Below are 17,875 nucleotides of genomic sequence, written 5' to 3' on the forward strand. Positions count from 1 at the left end.
ATCTGTCACAAGAACAAGGAGAATTCTGCTCTCATGTCACAAAATGAAAGAAAACAGCATTTCAGATTTCTGCTGGGTCCTGGAAGTAGGAGGGTCTCTTTAGATGCAGCATGTGGCTTTACTTCTCTCAAGTAAATTTTCGTTATAAAGATACCCCACGTATAAAAGAAAAGCTCTTGGTTATTGCCTAGATTGTACTGTAGCATTTATCTATTGAATCCAAAGAGGTTTATTTCGGCTTCACTTCATTTGTGATATCCAGGGTCTGAGCATATAACTGAGTTATTGTTCTGCATATTACTTCAATTGTGTTAGTAGGTAGATGTGTAGGTTAACCTCGGTTTTGCTAAAATAATGGCTCTTTCAAGGGACTGCATTCTTCTCACAAAGTGGCTCGGAGAGTAGGTGAAGGTCAAGTGGAGACTAAGTTGCCTGTTCAGTAGTCGTTATCAAATATAAAGACAGATTCATGGGTGCCCTCCCTAGAGATAGATAGATAGATGATTGATAGATAGGTAGTTATATCTAGTTGGGGATGTGACTTGGGAATTTCCAATAAAAAAGGAAAAAAAAAACCCAAAAACTTTATAGGTGATTCTAACATCCAGACATGCATGAGAATTGCTGTCTTGTAGTTTTTTAAAGGCCTCCACAAATTCAGGATAAATGCTACTTATGTGATTGTCACCCTGCAGTTCCAGCACCAACATTTGAATCAGTAGTCCAGACTTTATGTGGGCTTATTTCTTACTCATAATACTTATATGCAGCTGGTGCTTGGCCTCTTGACTTCTATTTTATATGTGCTATAAACATCATGTTTATTTCCCCCATTTGTGCCCTAACTTGGAATAACTTGAGAATTAGGCCTTATCCAAGTGCTTAGGCCATTTATTAGTTTATTCTTTCAAAATCTGTTGAGTATATAATATGCACCCAGCAGGTATATTTATTACAGACATGAGAGAGAGCACAAAGGAGGGGTCCCCAACCACAGCAAACCTCTCTGAGGAGAATCGAACGGAGATGTTAAAGTGAGTGAGGTGGAAAGGACAAAAACAACAAAAAATGTAGGATAAAAAAATGGTGAAGTTTAATTAATGGTGAAGTCTCTCAATCCCCTTAACTTGTCACACACTTTTGTACCACTTCAGGTTGTGCATATTTAGCATAGTATTGTTTCTTATTTTTCAAAAAATATAGAATATTACCTTGATCATTGAGGATTACTTCAAATTCCTAATTCAAGCTCTTAGGAAATATTAATATCAAGCAGACATTGGAAAGGCAGCCCTTGAAAACCCTACCAGTTTGAAAATCTCTGACTCTACTGTTATGCTTTGCTGCATCCTGCACATAATAATAATAATGTAGGACATTAACTGAAGATTACTTTCAATCTAGGTCATTAGGTCATGTCTTCAAAATGGCATGCTCATATAATAATCCTATTCTATAATGTTGTTTCTGTCATAATAGGCCACTCTTTCTATTAACTATGTCACTGACTGTAACAGCAATGGAAAGGATTGAGATTCAAGTGAAATGTGAATCGGCTGACCTCTGAATTGGAACTGGATTCCCGTTAGGTTAAATTAGCTAATACGGCGACAAAGCTACACACAATTTGTATTTCTTGGTAATTTTTTTCATCAGCCTCTGAAAGCTGAAGCTGTGCTGTCTGGTCAATAGGTGGCTCTGAGGAAGGTCTTAGATTCTTGCCTTCCAGTAGCTATGCCCTTGATGAACGGAACGGCATTCCCATTATTCAATGGATAATGAGATGAGATGTGCTTATCACAGCAATTTATTGAAAACAAAAAAGCTACACATTAGCAAACTAAAATTATAATTAAAGGGAAAAAAGAAAGCTTTTGCATAAGTACTACCAAAAATCTCAAGGGACCAATCCTTGGAGGACAGAGACATCAGGATTTAAATTTGATGAGTAATTTTCCTAGGTCGCATAGCACCAAGTATATCATCTGACACAAAACTTCCTTTGATTTCCACTTAGGTTTAATGGTTGAATAATCATGGCTCATAAGTTTATCTTTAATAACAGTCACAGCAGACAGTTTATTAGCAGATTCTGCAGGCTGCAGGGTTGTCATTTGCTGTTATAGTGATTGTCTGTTTTAAATATCACAGCTGTTGGTGTTTTTATTTATTTATTCATGATTTGATTCCTGCCTCTCCCACATCTCTGATGCTCAAAGGCAGGCTATTTTCCTTTTTCTCTTTGAATTGTGAAAGGCTACTGTGACAGTCCCTAGCCCAGGCCGTGGAGTGTCACACAGGGTCCTATGGTACTGAACAAAAAGCCACGTCTTCTTGAATCTGGCAGAGCTCTTTATGAGAGCTGAGCCTTCTTGTGGGGGGCTTTCTCTGTCCGTGAGTGGCAGGCATGAATGGAATCCTATGAGGGGCTGTGGGCCAGTGAAGACCCTTCTTCATGTGTTCTTGGCGAGGAGACTGGAACCACTAGGAGAAATGCAAATGCCCAGGCCTCCACTGTCCTATGCAAAATTAGATGCCACTCTGAATAAACATAGGAAGCACTGTAAGCTGCAGTTTTTAAATTCAGCTGAAGAGAAAACTTGGTCATAATACATAGCATCTTTCATTGAGTTGTGGGGGGACAGGCTTGGATTGAACAGATGGCATTATTTCATTTGTTTTCAGATGGGCCGTGTAAGGCAGAGTGTATATAGAGTGATACGATTTTGTAAAGAGAAAAATTGGGGCCTCACATTCTCAGCATGATCTGGAATTAGGCATGAAATTAGAGGAGGCTGCTACCACTAGAAAGCTGATTTGGGAAATCTCAACATGCTCCAAATACCCAAACCCTTCCCCTCTCCCCTGAGAAAATATGCCATGCTCCCAATATCCCCTGAGTAAATAAAACAATGTCCCCACCTATGGAGAGGAGATGGACAAAGTCTGATATTCTACGACTTAAGCATGTAATGTGTATCCCCTAAACCATGGGTCCTCAAACCCTGGGCTGCAGACAGGCACTGGTCCATGGCCTATTAGAAACCAGGCCACACAGCAGGAGGTGAGCGGCAGGCGAGTGAGCAAAGCTTCATTTGTATTTGCAGCCGCTCCCCAGCGCTAGCATCACTACCTCAGCTCATCAGGCATTAGATGCTCATAGGAGCACTGGTATCTGGTGCCAAAAAGGTTGGAGACTGCTGCCCCAAATGGAGGGCACATGAAATGTATGTAACTAATCTCAACAGGCTTGGATCCCTTGGGAGGCTAGTGAAAACAGAGAGGAAAAAAAATATAAGAAGAATAAAGAAGGAAAACAGGAAGCCCATCTTACTCATTTCTTGATCATTGGAGGGACATACTGCCCCCTACATACTCTTGAAGGTATCTACTGTTTCTTGCCAATTCAGCAAAAAGGAGACCCAGAAGACCTCTGTGTCCCCTGTTGCTTTGGGAAAGGGGATGCTCCAATATGTAAAGAGGCAATCATCCTCCTCTTTACAACCAGGAGCAGATTTTTTTTTTCTTTTTCCTTTTTCTTTTTGGCTTCCTTGCCCTTCAGTAAGTGCTTCTGTAAAGTAACAATAAAAGGTAACGTGCAATAATATTTCAGAAGTTAATGGTAGGTGCTAAGGATTATGGAGCACTTTAATTTTTTACTGTTGCTTTGCTAATATCTTTATCAAAATAATGAGGACCAGAAAGTGGTATCGATTGGTAAGCAGGGCCAGAGCCAGGACTCAGCACTATAAGCCTTTCCACCTACCTGGCTCCAAATGCTCTCCCCAGTGTCAGGTTGAAATCAGACAATGATGCTCCTTTTAACAGCTGAGATGCCCCTCATAGAACCCATGAAAAAGCAATGTCAATATCAGCATTATCATTCCTCACACTTGTACAGCTTAGTAATTCTCATTTCTCTGTTCCTAAAAACACTGGGAGTCTGCCAGCTGGGTGCCAAAGTGCTAAGGCTGAATCCCAACAATCAGTCATTATCGATATAATAGAAATATAATAGGCATAATGTTAATGCAGTAAATATGGTTTTTATTTTATTTTAAGCTTCTTTGCCCATAAATGTTTATTAAGTCTTTGGCACTTGGTGACATTTGCTTACTAATGAATGTTGGCCAGTATTTATCTATTTAAACTATTTGTTGAATCCATCATAAAATTCTGTTGACTCTACTTTGGTATATCCAGCATTCAACCAATTTTCATCATGAACGCACCTACAATTTTGGTCTGAGCCACCAAAGATTATGGCAATCATCTTCTAACAGGATTTTTGCTTCTGTCTTTACTACCACATAGTCTATTTTCCATACAGCAGTCGGAGTGAGCCTTTGAAAATCTAGGTCAGATGATGTGACTCCTGCTCAAAACTCAGCAATAGCTTCCGATATCACTAATGAGAGAAGCACAAGTCTTTATAGTGCCCTACAAGGCCCTACGTGGCCTGGCCATCCCTGCTTTGCCCGCCCCTCTCCCTTTCATTCACACCGTTCCAGGCACTTAGGCCTCCTGGCCATTCTTTGAACATGCCAGGTAAACTTGTACCTTGGGTCCAGTGGCCTATTTTTCTGCCTGGAATGTTTTATCCAGTGGCCTATTTTTCTGCCTGAAATGATTTCTGCTTGCCTGAAATTATTACTTTTTCAAGTTTTTGCTCAAATCTCACCTTCTCAATGCAACCACGCCACTTAATACTGCAACCTGTTTCCCTTTCTAGCTGCCATTCCCTCTCGTTCTGCTCTTCTTTTTCTTCCATAACATCTATTACCTTCAAGGATTTTAAGCCATTAGAATTAGAATGTCAGTACCATGAGAACAGGAATTTTGGTATTTTGGTCTTTTATTATATTTTATGACTTCCAGTAAGTGCTCCAGAAATATTTGTTAAATGAATGTCTATTATGTGCCAAACTGTATTATATTCTGAAGGCATAAGAATTAACAAGACATATGTGCTTGCTAATAGGTCAGTGGGAGAGGACATACAATTAACAAGCAGAAATAGAACATAAAAGAGAACAAGTAGCAAATAACTAATAATGGAAAAAATCATCAAGGGATAATTGAGCTGAGTTTAATAGCTTTGTTTGTGAATGTGTGTACTTGTGATCTCATTCTGCATTATACTGTTATATCTTCTGCCATTAAAATGGTTCCTCTAATGCAATTCAGTACATCAGTATTCATTGTGATGTCCGAAGAGCACTATGACTTTCAGATGCTCCACACCTGAGGACATTTAAGAATTGCTATTTGATTGTATGGTGATTTTCAAAGGGCATTCACATATATTTTTCTCATCTAATCCTCAGAACAATCTTCAAAATGCAGGTCTTATGAGTTATCTTCTTTAATACGTTCTCCCTGTTTTGTCTTTCCAGCTTTAAGCAATGTACTTTAAAGTAATTTTGTAAATTAAGATGCCTACAGGTTCTATGAGATTCTGATATGTTGCTGTTAGTGTTATTGCTGTTACCCTGTGTTCATTTTTCTCTCTTTTTTTTCAATTTCAGTCCACCATTATGGGTCTTTCTCTCCAAGTGAGATTAAATTACACAATAATTGCTAAGAATGGAAAAAGTGCATCTTACCAGAAACCTATGTTTTCTTATTGTGCAGTCAGCCAGACTGTGGATCATCTTCTCTTTCAATTCTAGACTTTTATCCTGTAGTAATTAAGTAAAAAGCATGGTATAAGAAGTTGTAGGAAATACAAGATGAATTAAATAGTATCCTTGTTTTAAGAGTTTCTATTTGAAGAGGAGTGTTGATGGTCTCAACAGTGGTGGAATACTCTGTGTGTATATAATTTCTAAATCAACCTTTCATTTTAGAATAGATGTAGGTTTATGGAAAAGTCATGAAAACAGTAGAGACTTTCTGATATATCTCACACCCAGTTTTCTCTGTTGTTAGCATCTTGGATACCACATTACATTTAACTATCATGTCTCGTTAGGCTCCTCTTGGTTTTGATGGTTTCTCAGACTTTCCTTATTTTTAGTGACTGACAGTTTTAAGGTATACTGGTCAGATATTTTGAATAATGTCCCTCAACTGGGATTTGTATGATGTTTTCCTCATGATTATACTGAGATTATGTGTTTGGGGAAAGAAGACCAAAGAGGTAAAGTGCCAATTTCATCACATTATATCAAGTGTACGCACTACCATCATTCCTTATCACTGTTAATGTTGATCTTCAACTCCTAATTGAGGTAGCGTTTGTTAGGTTTCTTTGTAATCACTGTGATTTTTTGTACCCTTTACCTTTCCAAATCAGGACTGTGCAGAAGCTCTCTTGGAGTTTCCGTTTTAGGTCTACCCTCTTCAATCCCTGAACCAGCTCACCTTTCTCGCATTTCCAAGATTATTTAAAGATGTTTTTGTCTTTTTTTTTTTTTTGCAATCCAGATATTTGCTTGTTATCACCCATGGAGAAATATCAATTTTGGGCATGTAGGGTGCTTTTGCTTTGTTTATCGACTTTAATTAGTGACTTAGGTTAGCTATAAAGTTAAATTCTTTAGTTTAAGAGCAATCAGGTTAAGGAATGCAAAAAAAAAAGACTAATAATTAATTTTATAGATTCACAAATTCTAAAATAAAACTAGCTTGATTTCAAGTTAGAGATGTAATGCACGTGCATTATTTAAAAATTTGGAAAACAGAATTTTAGTAAAAAAACAAAACCATCTGTAATTATCAATAAATAATTACTGCTATTGAATGATTTTCTTCAGTCATTTTTCTACATTTCTATATGTTTATATTTATCCATGTATCTACATATCTTCAGTATCTTTTGATTTTCTAGGATGATTTCATAGGTATAGTTTCATACTTTATTTTTTACACTGAATTGTCTTTTTTCTTACTAAAATTGTTTTAATGAGTCTCAAAATTCTATGACAGATTTTTGGTCAAATCATTTCCATTAAAAAATACTGATTTTAAAAACTAATAACTTAAAACTGTCACAGAAAAAAACTCAGATGATCCATAAAACATCTTTTCTCTCTGAAGATTTTAGATTGCATTGTTATCATTAACCAGACTTTTACTATTCAACTTAAATGGCCAACTAAGACAAACAGTTCTGAGATCTTCTTTCACCACTAGTTAAGCCTGGGGTGTCAGGTATTAGGGATAATATTTATTTAGCCTATTGAGTTTTATGGGCAGACTTGGTGACCTTACCAGCTCCTGCAGCCTCTTGTCCACTGATTTGATGACACCCACAGTGATGGTCTGTTTCATGCCATGAATGACCAACTGATCCTGAGGGAGATAGTCAGAGAAGCTCTCAACACAGCGGCTTTCAAAGAACCATAACAACTATGGCAGCATCATCAGATTTCAAGAATTTGAGGTCATCTTCTAGCTTCTTACCAGATGGTAATCAGTCTTCTCTTTGAGCTTCGCAAACTTTCAAGCAATGTGAGATACTTGACCATCCAGCACAGGTTTACAGCCAGCACTGATTTGGTGTGAGTGGTTCAGAGTAATCACCTGAAGAGTGAAGTCAGCTGCTTCCATTGGTAGGGCATTTTTGCTATCATCAGCCACACTGCCATGATGAACATCTTTAACAGACACATTCTTGACGTTGAAACTCACATTGTTCCCAGGAAGAGTTCACTCAAAGCTTCATGGTACATTTCAACAGACTTTACATCAGTTGTAATGCTGACTGGAGAAAAGGTGACCACCACGTCGGGTTTGGTCTCCACTTGGCCCACAGGGACAGTACTAGTACCAGTATCACCAATTTTGTAGACATCCTAGAAGAACAAACCCACAGGGTTGCCAGTGGATGAATTGGTGGCAGGAAGAATCCAAAGCTTCAGGCAGAGTGGTCCCATTGGCATTGCCATCTTTACAAGTGATCTTCCATCTCTTGAACCAAATAATTTTTGTACTTGCTTCCAACATGTTTTTACCATTACAACCAGAAATTGTCACAAATGCTACTGTGGGTTGTAGCCAATTTTCTCAATGTGGGTGCTGACTTCCTTAATGATTTCCTTCTGGTTGAAGGGTGGCTCAGGGGAATCCATTTTGTTAACACCGACAATTAGTTGTTTTACAACCAGACGGTAAGCAGGTAGGGTATGCTCACGGGTCTGCCCAATCTTGGAGATACTTGCTTTAAATAAACCAACATTAGCAGCAACAATCAGAACAAGAGTCAGCTGATACGTGCCTAAAGTGTCTCTGTCCTGGGGCATCACTGATGGTCATATTATATTTTTGATCTCAAATTTCTACATGGAGATAACAATGCTGTACCATGCTCATGTTCAGCTTTTAGTTTATCCAAGACCCAGGCATACTTGAAGATCACTCTCCCATCTCGGTAGCCTCCTTCTCAAATTTTCTGATGGTACTTTTGTCAGTCCTATCACATTTGTAGATCAGATGGCTGGTGGAGGTGGACTTACCTGAATCTACACATCTAATGATGTAGATGTTAATATGAATTTTTCTTTCCCCATTTTGACTTAAATTTAGCAATTGTTTTCATGGCATCTGTGTTCTGACAGCAAAACCATTGCAAAAAAGCTACATTAAAATTATGTATGAAGAATTTCCCCTTATTAATTAAGTTTAAAAATAGCCAACTCCAGTATAAGCATTTAATCATACTCTTATTTGGGGGAATTTTAGTTAGGGAATTTGTAATTATTTCCTCTGTCATCAATTCAGTGATTACTATCTTTGATGCATTTTTGAATAATCTTTGACTGCATTTTTGATTATTTCCTTATTATAGTATCTGTGTGAAGTTTATTAAAATCCTCATTCTTGGAGGTGGGCTGGATTATATACTCCAAGTCACAGAATTTATCATCTTCTTTTTTTGAAAACTAAGGTAAGTAGGCTGGTTCCTCTGAAGAAAGAGAATTTAATATGATGTTCTTCCACCTCTAATATTCCATGATTTTATGATTGTTGGCTACTCTTAAAAGTTTTTAAAAATGAATTCTATTTGTGTGTGTGTGTGTGTGTATGTGTACACACACACACAAACTTTACTGTAGGTTAATACAACTCAGACTAGGATCTTACAGAAATTAATTAAAATTTAAATATACTTAGAAGTTGGATAAATTATTAAGCTTGATATTTCAAATGACACGTTCAATATAATTCACTTGAGAAAAAATAAGAAAAAACAGTTTGGGGCAAATAAGTAGAAGTTGAATATGGGCTGGTATGATTCTTTCAGTCTGATTCTATGAACAGTTGACTAAGGCTTATATTACAAGATAACAGAGTCAATAACAAATGCTCATCATTTCAAATCAAGCTCTGAAAGACAAGCATGGAAATATGAAGTGGTTCTCCCAGTACAGTATATAGTTCATGTGGTCCCAGTCTTAACTGCTATTGTGGTGAGATTTATTTTAATCCTATTATTGATCCAAGAAAGAGAGAATTTGTATAGGTTCCAGAGGAAATGAGAGTCAAAAAAATGATTAGAGGGTTGACTGGGAAACACTAAACTCATTGGAGTTACTGAATTTGGAACAGATTAAAGAGACTTAATGTCAATTTCTGACCGTATAGGTGAGACTATTGATATAGTTAACTCTGTGTAACTGATTTCAGCTTCCATCAAGGAAAAGGCATATTTACACTAGTATAAATTTGCTTTGGTCATTGAGAAGATATAATAGGCTAGGGGACAGCAGCAATTTGTTATCTACTCTAGGATACACTGTAGCTGGGACAAAGAAGGCTCATAACTTAGAAGAGGACCCATGAAATAGATGAAATTGCAGAACAGAACAGAGTGCAGACAGGAAGTGATATCTGCTTCCTGGTCACACAGTTTTAGTTAGTACCACAAATAATAATGAGAAAACCATCCTCCCATGGAAAGCAAAACTCTCAATATTGTGCCCCACCCCATTTCTATTCAGTCTTTATAATTGGTTTATGAGCCATTAAATATGGGCCATTGTCTTCTCTGTTATTCTGTGCTTATTGCACATTATCAGGAATTAACTGGCATAAATTCCCTTTGTTAATGTAGATAGCATCTGTCAACTGTAGCATGTCACTTTTAGTTCATCTATTCTAAATGCAAATGCATATGTCTGTAAGTCATACTGATTTATAAAGAAGTTCTACTTTTCTCCAGTATAACAAATACTCCTTTGGAGTGTGTTAAGTGCTTTTGAGAACTTCTTTTGGTCACTGGGTCAGTAATTCACTATTTGGAATCTCTGAAGAGCTGATAAGAGAGCTACACAATATATAGTAAATTAGGACAGTAATAATATCAGGTTAAATCATAACTTAATTATTCAGTTACTGGAGGCTACATAATCATTGAGCCATATCTTTTGATAATGTTCCTTTAGACTCTCTGGGAATAACCAAATTTAGAATGATGTGCTGTCATGCCACTTCTCAGAAACATTTTCTGTTCTGTCCCTGGTGATTGGTTAGCGATGCCTCAGAGAATATTGCTTGAGTAAATTTCATTAATTATTTTACTTCAAATATGATGTAAATTTTTTTTTTTTTAATTCAGATGAAGTCTAAAGCAAAACAAGACATAATTTGGGATTGAGAGCCACAAAGTTTTGTTTCAGGAGCAAAACTGTTTCCGTGGTTACAAACGATATCTGAAGTTTATAACTTAGTTAAAAGTATCAAGTATTTATAAAGTTACTATGATGAAAATATGGTTAAGTAATTTTGTAGAGACTCAGACATCTGTTATCAGAGAAAGTTAGGTTTAAAGACAGCCAAAAAAATGAAACTAAACTGCTCTCTCTTAACATATACCAAAATTTAACTCAAAATGGATCAAAGACCTAAATATAAGACCTGAAACAATAAATTTCATAGAAAAATAAAAAACATAGGTACTAAACTCATAGACCTTGGTTTCAGAGAGGATTTTATGAATTTGACCTTAAAGGCAAGGAAAGTAAAAGCAAAAATAAATAAATGGGACTATATCAAACTAAAATGCTTCTGTACAGCAAAAGAAACCATCAACAAGACAAAGAGGCAACCAATGAACAGAATATATTTGCCAACAATCCCTCCAATAAGGGCCTAATATCCAAAATATACACAGAACTCATACAACTCAACAACAACAATAAGAACAACAACAACAAAATCCAATTAAAAAATGGACGGAGGACTTGAACAGACACTTCTCCCAAGAAGACATAAATGGCTAGCAGACATATGAAAAGATGCTCAACATTGCTAGCTATTAGAGAAATGCAAATCAAAACCACAATGAGATACCATCTCATACCTGTTTGAATGTCTATTATCAACAGGACAAGTAATAACAAATGTTGGAGAGGTTGTGGAGAAAAAAGAACCCTCGAACACTGCTTGTGGAAATGTAAACTGGTACAGCCACTATGGAAAACAGTATGGAGGTTCCTCAAAAAATTAAGAATAGAATTACCATATGATCCAGGAATCCCTCTTCTGGGTGTCTATCCCCAAAATTTGAAAACATTTATCGATAAAGATAAATGCACCCTGATGTTTATAGCAGCATTGTTCACAGTGGCCAAGACATGGAAACAACCGAAGTGCCCTTCTATAGATGATTGAATAAAAAAGATGTGGTATATATATATACAGTGGAATATTATTCAGCCATAAGAAAGGATGAAATACTGCCATTTGTAACAACATGGATGGATCTTGAGATAATCATGCTAAGAGAAATAAGACAGACAAAAAAAGTTGAGAATCATATGATTCCACTCACACGTGGGATATAAAACTTAAAGTAACAAATGAACAAGACAAACAAAAACTCATAGACACAGACAACAGTTTAGTGGTTACCAGAGGGAAAGGTGGTGGGGGAAAAGTATATAAGGGTAAAGGGGGTCAAATATATAAAGATGGAAGGAAATTTAACTTTGGGTGGTGAACACGTAATGTAATACACATATGACATATTATTGAATTGTACACTTGAAACCTATATAATTTTATTAACCAATGTCATCCCAATAAATTTAATTTAAAAAAAGAAATATGAAAACAACAACAAAAAAACCAGCCAAATGTTGAAAATAGAAATGCTAGTCATTCCATAGCTGCCACTCCAAATCTCACTGCATAATTATACTAGCGTTGTTCTATGTTCCCTAGAGGATTCAATTCAGCAATGTCCATCTCACCTGTAGATTTATGTTCTACAGTCCTATGAGCCATGGGGGCCTAGGATAATTGCCTACTTACTTATGTTATTATGCTGGACATCCAGCTATAGCATTTATGTCATATTATTAAGGACAGCTGATATTTCCTCAGAATTAGTGGTTTTCCAAGAAAATAAATATATCTTTTCTCTTTCCATGAACTATGTCTGCATTATAGGTAAATTATTAACAGGTGCATAGTGATATCTGTATAACTTCCTGGTCCAAATGAACAGATATGGTTATAGCCGTGGCTAACTGAGACTGGTGTTAGAACACGCACTCCTCTCATTTACAATTTTTATAAATACAACAAAAAGTCACATGTTAAAACAAGAAATTATGACCATGAACTGATATATAGTGAATAGTGATAATGTTTTAAGGATAGGACTAGAAAAAATAAAGATACCAAAGTATAATTGTATCTTTTCTTATTAATTATTAGCATTAATAATCACTGCTAAAAATAATTCTGGTTTTATCTCCGAGGTTAGGTAAGATAATTAACCATCAAAATTTTATTAGAGTGAAAAAGCCATTTTGTGAAGGCATAGCTCTGATACTTTAGGGCTTCTACATGGTTTTTCTACTCTTTTAAATCATCTCACTCTTGCTTCTTAGAAGAAAGAATCCACGTAGACTTTTCAACTTGCATCCTTTAATTATGGCAAAGTATAAAATGAAACAGGGTATCTTCAGTTCTATCTCATTCACCCTGTCCCAGGTCCCCATTTTTAAGAATCAGTATTGTTGTGAGTAAGGTAGTTAAGTGTCTAAATCCAGATCTTTATTATTAGTATTAGATTCCATTTTTCATTTCTAGCCAAAGACTGTAGGAAAATGCATTTTTTTCTCTTCTTCATTTTTTCTCATTTTTATCAAGAAACGAAATGTTTTTCAGTCATATTTCAGGGCCTATTTCAAGTTCCACCTATTTTTTGAAGAGTTTCTTGATAACTCTAAAATGGCATACTCCCTTTTCTGTAATTTAATAATTTTTATTACTTTCATTATGCCTTTTGGATGCTGACTACTAGCAGTACTTGACTTTCTTTATGAATCCTTAAATATGTATATGAAAGTTAAGTATTGAAAGGTGACTTTTATGTTGAAAGAATGAGATGTGGTTTTGTTCCCCAAGTACTAAATACATTATAAAATCTCATTACACCTTACACTTTAGATACGATTTCCAATGATATTTTTCAGACTTTCTTGCCTTTTTAAATTTTATTCTTTTCAGGTACGATTGAATATATAATTGATAAGCCAAGCCCCAATAAGTACCAAATTGAGGCTTCATACACCTATTGTCATTTATACTCTCTCAATTGTATTAAAATTATAAAATGACTGGTAACAGTATTTTCATTCATATTGACAAACTAGTTTTATGTCATCTTAGTAGATACCCAAGATGTAATTATTCATTAACTTATTAAAGTCTAATATTAATTATTGCTTTTATCCCAAACATACTGCATGATACTACAGGAACTTTAAACTCTATTTATTCCCTTTTGCCTTTTGAGTTATTTTTGTTTAATATTTTAATTTTAGATGTGTTTTAACTGAAAAAAGACATTAATTATAATTTTATAAAGTTAATATTCCTTTAAAATGACACAATAATATTTTTATTTCTCTATGCCTTGTCAGGTTTTTTTCAACTGAGATGAATTTCCATTTGCCTGAAGCATTTCCTTTAGATTTTCTTCTAGTGCAGATGTTCTAGCAAAAACAAAAAACAAAAAACAAAAAAACTCAAACTTTCATCTGAAAATGGCTTTATTTTACCTTTATTTTTGAAAGAAATTTTTATTGCATATAGAATTTTAAGTTGGTAGTTATTTTTATTTTGTTTCCAGCAGTTAGAAATGTTATTCTTTTGTTTCTGGCTTGTACCAGTTTTGTTGAGAATTCAGCTGCCAATCTTACAGTTACTACTTTAAAGGTAATATTATTTTTATCCTTGTCACTTTTTAGGATTTCCTTTTTGTCCTTGATATTTTGTAGTGTCACTGTGATGTGCTAAGATGTGGTTTTTTGGTGTTTTTTTTGTTTGTTTGTTTGTTTTTTAAATATTTTTCTTCCTTTGATTTGAATTTTTCCTCATTGGAATTCTTTGAGTTGGTGTCTTTTATCAGTTTTAGAAAATATTCAGCTACAGTCTCCTCAAATATTTTTTTCTGTTTCATTCTCCCTCTTCTCTCCTGAAACTCCCAACTATAAGTGCCTTTGGGATATTCTCGTGTGTCTATTTCACTTGTCCAAAGTTTTTCATTTCACTAATAATATGTCTGCAACATGTTTAAACCCATCTAATATGGTCCTTTTATATATTATATATAATATTTATGTATATTTATTATATACAATACATTAAATTTTTAAGTTCCAGAATATCTATTTGATTATTTTATAGATGCCAATTTTATGCTAATTTCATTTACTTTGTACACCTTGTCCTCTTTCTGTTTGAACATATGAATCACAGCTATTTTAAAGTCATTGTGTGTTAACTCCAATATCTAGATCATAAATGGGTCTGTCTACATTGTTATTAATGTTGTTTCTCTTCTTTTTCTATGATATTTATCTCTTCTAATTTTTAAAAATTGCATGCTGGACACTGTGTATTAAAGAGCCTTAGAGAATCTGAGTGGTTATATTCCACCAGTGAGTTTCCCTTTTCCTATGTTAAGCAGATAAGAGGAGGAACAGATCATCCTAATTCAATAAGAAATTGATCTGGGTCAAAGCATGAGTGCTGGTTTAGAAAGACTTGGTTAACTCCTGTTCATCCTCTTCTCTAGGTATATTCCTCATGGGATATGTGTTAAGAACCTTTAAAATACATGTCTTCTCAGTCCAGAAGACACCTTCAAGAATGCATTCTGCTCTTTGGAGACTCTCAGCCGAGATTTTTAGCTTCCTGCTCTATAAGCTTTCAAATATGGTAAATTTCTTTAGCGATGGGCCAGTGGAATTTTTCAGTACAGCAAAGCATCATGTGATTACAGCAGTTTTCACTCTCCTTTTTAGAAAATTTGGCCCAGCCACCAGACTTCCACTCAGCACTGGAATCCAGCAAATATCCTTATGGGTAAACTGGATGCCTTTCAAGGTTTTAGTTTGTTCTTCGGCTCACAGAAACATTCAGTATAATGTTTGATCAAATATCTGGGTGCTCTGTGGCCTAGTCGAATTGACACATACAATTAACCTTCATATTATTATTAAATATATAGCAATATATATTATTATTGATGTTTTATAACATATACATGCACATAGGATATAATATTTAAACATTATATCATATATTATTATGTGAACTACCTGACTTGGCATCTAAGACCACCTAATATGTGTATTTGATTCATATTTCTTAATTATAAAAAAATGTCCAATTCAAATATCAACGCTCCTATGTAGAAATATAGCTAAGTGTTCATATTTTGGAACTATTCTGCATATGTTAAAAAATCCTAGCTCTGCCAATACTAGCTGTGTACTTTAGGGTATTAATTGCCTTATGTATAAAATGATGAAAATAACAATTATCTCATCAGGTTGCTGTGAAGATTAAATAGCCCTAACCAGTGACTGGCACCTGATAGACACTCAATAATATGTGTAAAATATAATCATCATCATCATATCATTGTATTAATTATTTTTAATTTTGAGCCTTATCATTTCTAAGAGATGTACTCTGCTACTTTCAAACCCTGTGAATCCTATCCATGCATTTTTCTAATGGCCTAAAATTTTGGCTCTTTGGGTATATGACTCATTCTTAAACATTTAATTGTAAGGGTTTTTTTCCTTGATCAAGGATTGTGCAATATTTATATCATCATCGATATCATTTTATTATCATCATTTGCAGAAGCTAATATACTAATTCTCAAATGAATGAATGCATAAATGAATGAGGTGTGAAATATTTTTTTATATCTGCTAAGAGAGGTAAATAATAAATCATGCTACACAGTATATTCAGCATTTGAGTTTATGTTTGTTTTAGTTTATTTGGATTAACATTACTACCCTAATTATCAAGGACCAATAAGTAAGAAAAAAAGGTTGACTTAATACTTAAATGATATATTAATGCAAATGAAAGCCAAATGCTTCCATGGAATACAATAAAAAGGTCAGTTGCATTGTTTCAAATAAAGAAGAGTGATAGAGAATTGAATCACCACAAAGCATGCGATAATTTAGGCATGACAGACTCAGCAGAACGTGTCATCATAGTAATATTATATCTGGGTTTTCAGGGGAGATTCATTTTCAGCAAAACAGTATTATCTATTACATTAAATTTTGTTAATTTGAATTTCATCGGTTCATTTTATTTACTTTATAAACTGCTTTGTTTTTTAAATTATGCAAGAATTACTAAGAGAATATATGTGCTCATAGCTTTCACATGTACCAATATTTAAGTAACATAAAATAATTTTAGACTTGTAGTTCATAAGACTTGTTTTCCTTTAAAAGGAGACCATGCCTTACTCAAATCTGTGCAGGCACCATATGACTCAAGTACTTATTCAATAAAACTCCATCTGAGCACAGCTTTTTAGCCTGTAGATTTGAAAATATATGCCCTCTGAAACATCACTGCAACATACCAAAGCCCAATATATCAGAGTTAATCTGTGATGCAGGCATCAGTCCAGCTGGTACATTCTATTGCTGTGAGTACTTCACTCTATTTTTAGTGCTAATTTATTTGGCATACAGATTGAGATCTTGCCTGGGAATAACAAAACAGACTCTAGTCCTAAGCTGCCCAATAGTCCTCCTTAAGAGCCACCATGTGAAGATGCACAGTCTTGGGCCTAAGACAGTTGGTAATTGCCTGTTCCTCTCCCCTCGTCTACATTTGTATGAATTCTCTTAAAAAATAAATAATGAATAACTTTTTTACTCCAACAACTAAATGTCAAAATTAGAATTTGCTACTTCTTTTAATACATTCAATTATCTGCTGATTCAAGCATCTTCAGGTGAAACGCATTAGAAAATAGCTAATTATATCTTTTCCCATAGGAAGGAAATCTTTAAATTTAATTAAAAGACCTTAACTCAACTCCTTCATATTAGGGTCTATTTCCCAAAGGATTTTCTAGAGAGTGACTTAAAGAACTAAGCTCAATATTAAAATTAGCAGCAGCCATTACTTGTTATTTCTTCTTCTTTAAAACAAATTATTTTTGGTTGAAGGATACTTTGATCATTAATTTCATTCTCTCAATTATGCCTCTGCATTCACTCTCAAAAGCGTAGATTAATTGAGAAAGCTTGCTTGCCAGTTTTAAAGTTGTTTACTTTCCATGTCTTGTGCCAATAAAGCACCTTATATGTAGACTATCATTTCTCAGTCTCAATATTCTCTTTGACATACTAATCAACACATAAGCAAAGGTGGCAGAAAGAAAATCATAAAAGAGAGAAAAATGTTAAGCATCACATCTGAGCCATGTAGGGTTCAAATATACAGGATGTTCTGACTTTTATGAGAGAAAGCCACAAAAATATCTTTCTATTTCCCCTTTTTAAATTGAAAAAATTGGAATAGAGAGAGCTATCTTGGTTTAATATCTTCCAGGAGAGCATAAAAATCAAGGCAAATTGTT

The 17,875-nt window shown here is 34.8% G+C and overlaps 1 pseudogene; it reads right to left on the reverse strand.

Annotated features, from left to right (window-relative positions):
• Window positions 1–7,180: 7,180 nt before the first annotated feature.
• The window catches only part of LOC105288806, an 82,984-nt pseudogene continuing 72,289 nt past the window's right edge, over window positions 7,181–17,875 (reverse strand).

Source organism: Pteropus vampyrus, unplaced genomic scaffold, assembly GCF_000151845.1.
Source record: "Pteropus vampyrus isolate Shadow unplaced genomic scaffold, Pvam_2.0 Scaffold19, whole genome shotgun sequence".
NCBI lineage: Eukaryota > Metazoa > Chordata > Mammalia > Chiroptera > Pteropodidae > Pteropus > Pteropus vampyrus.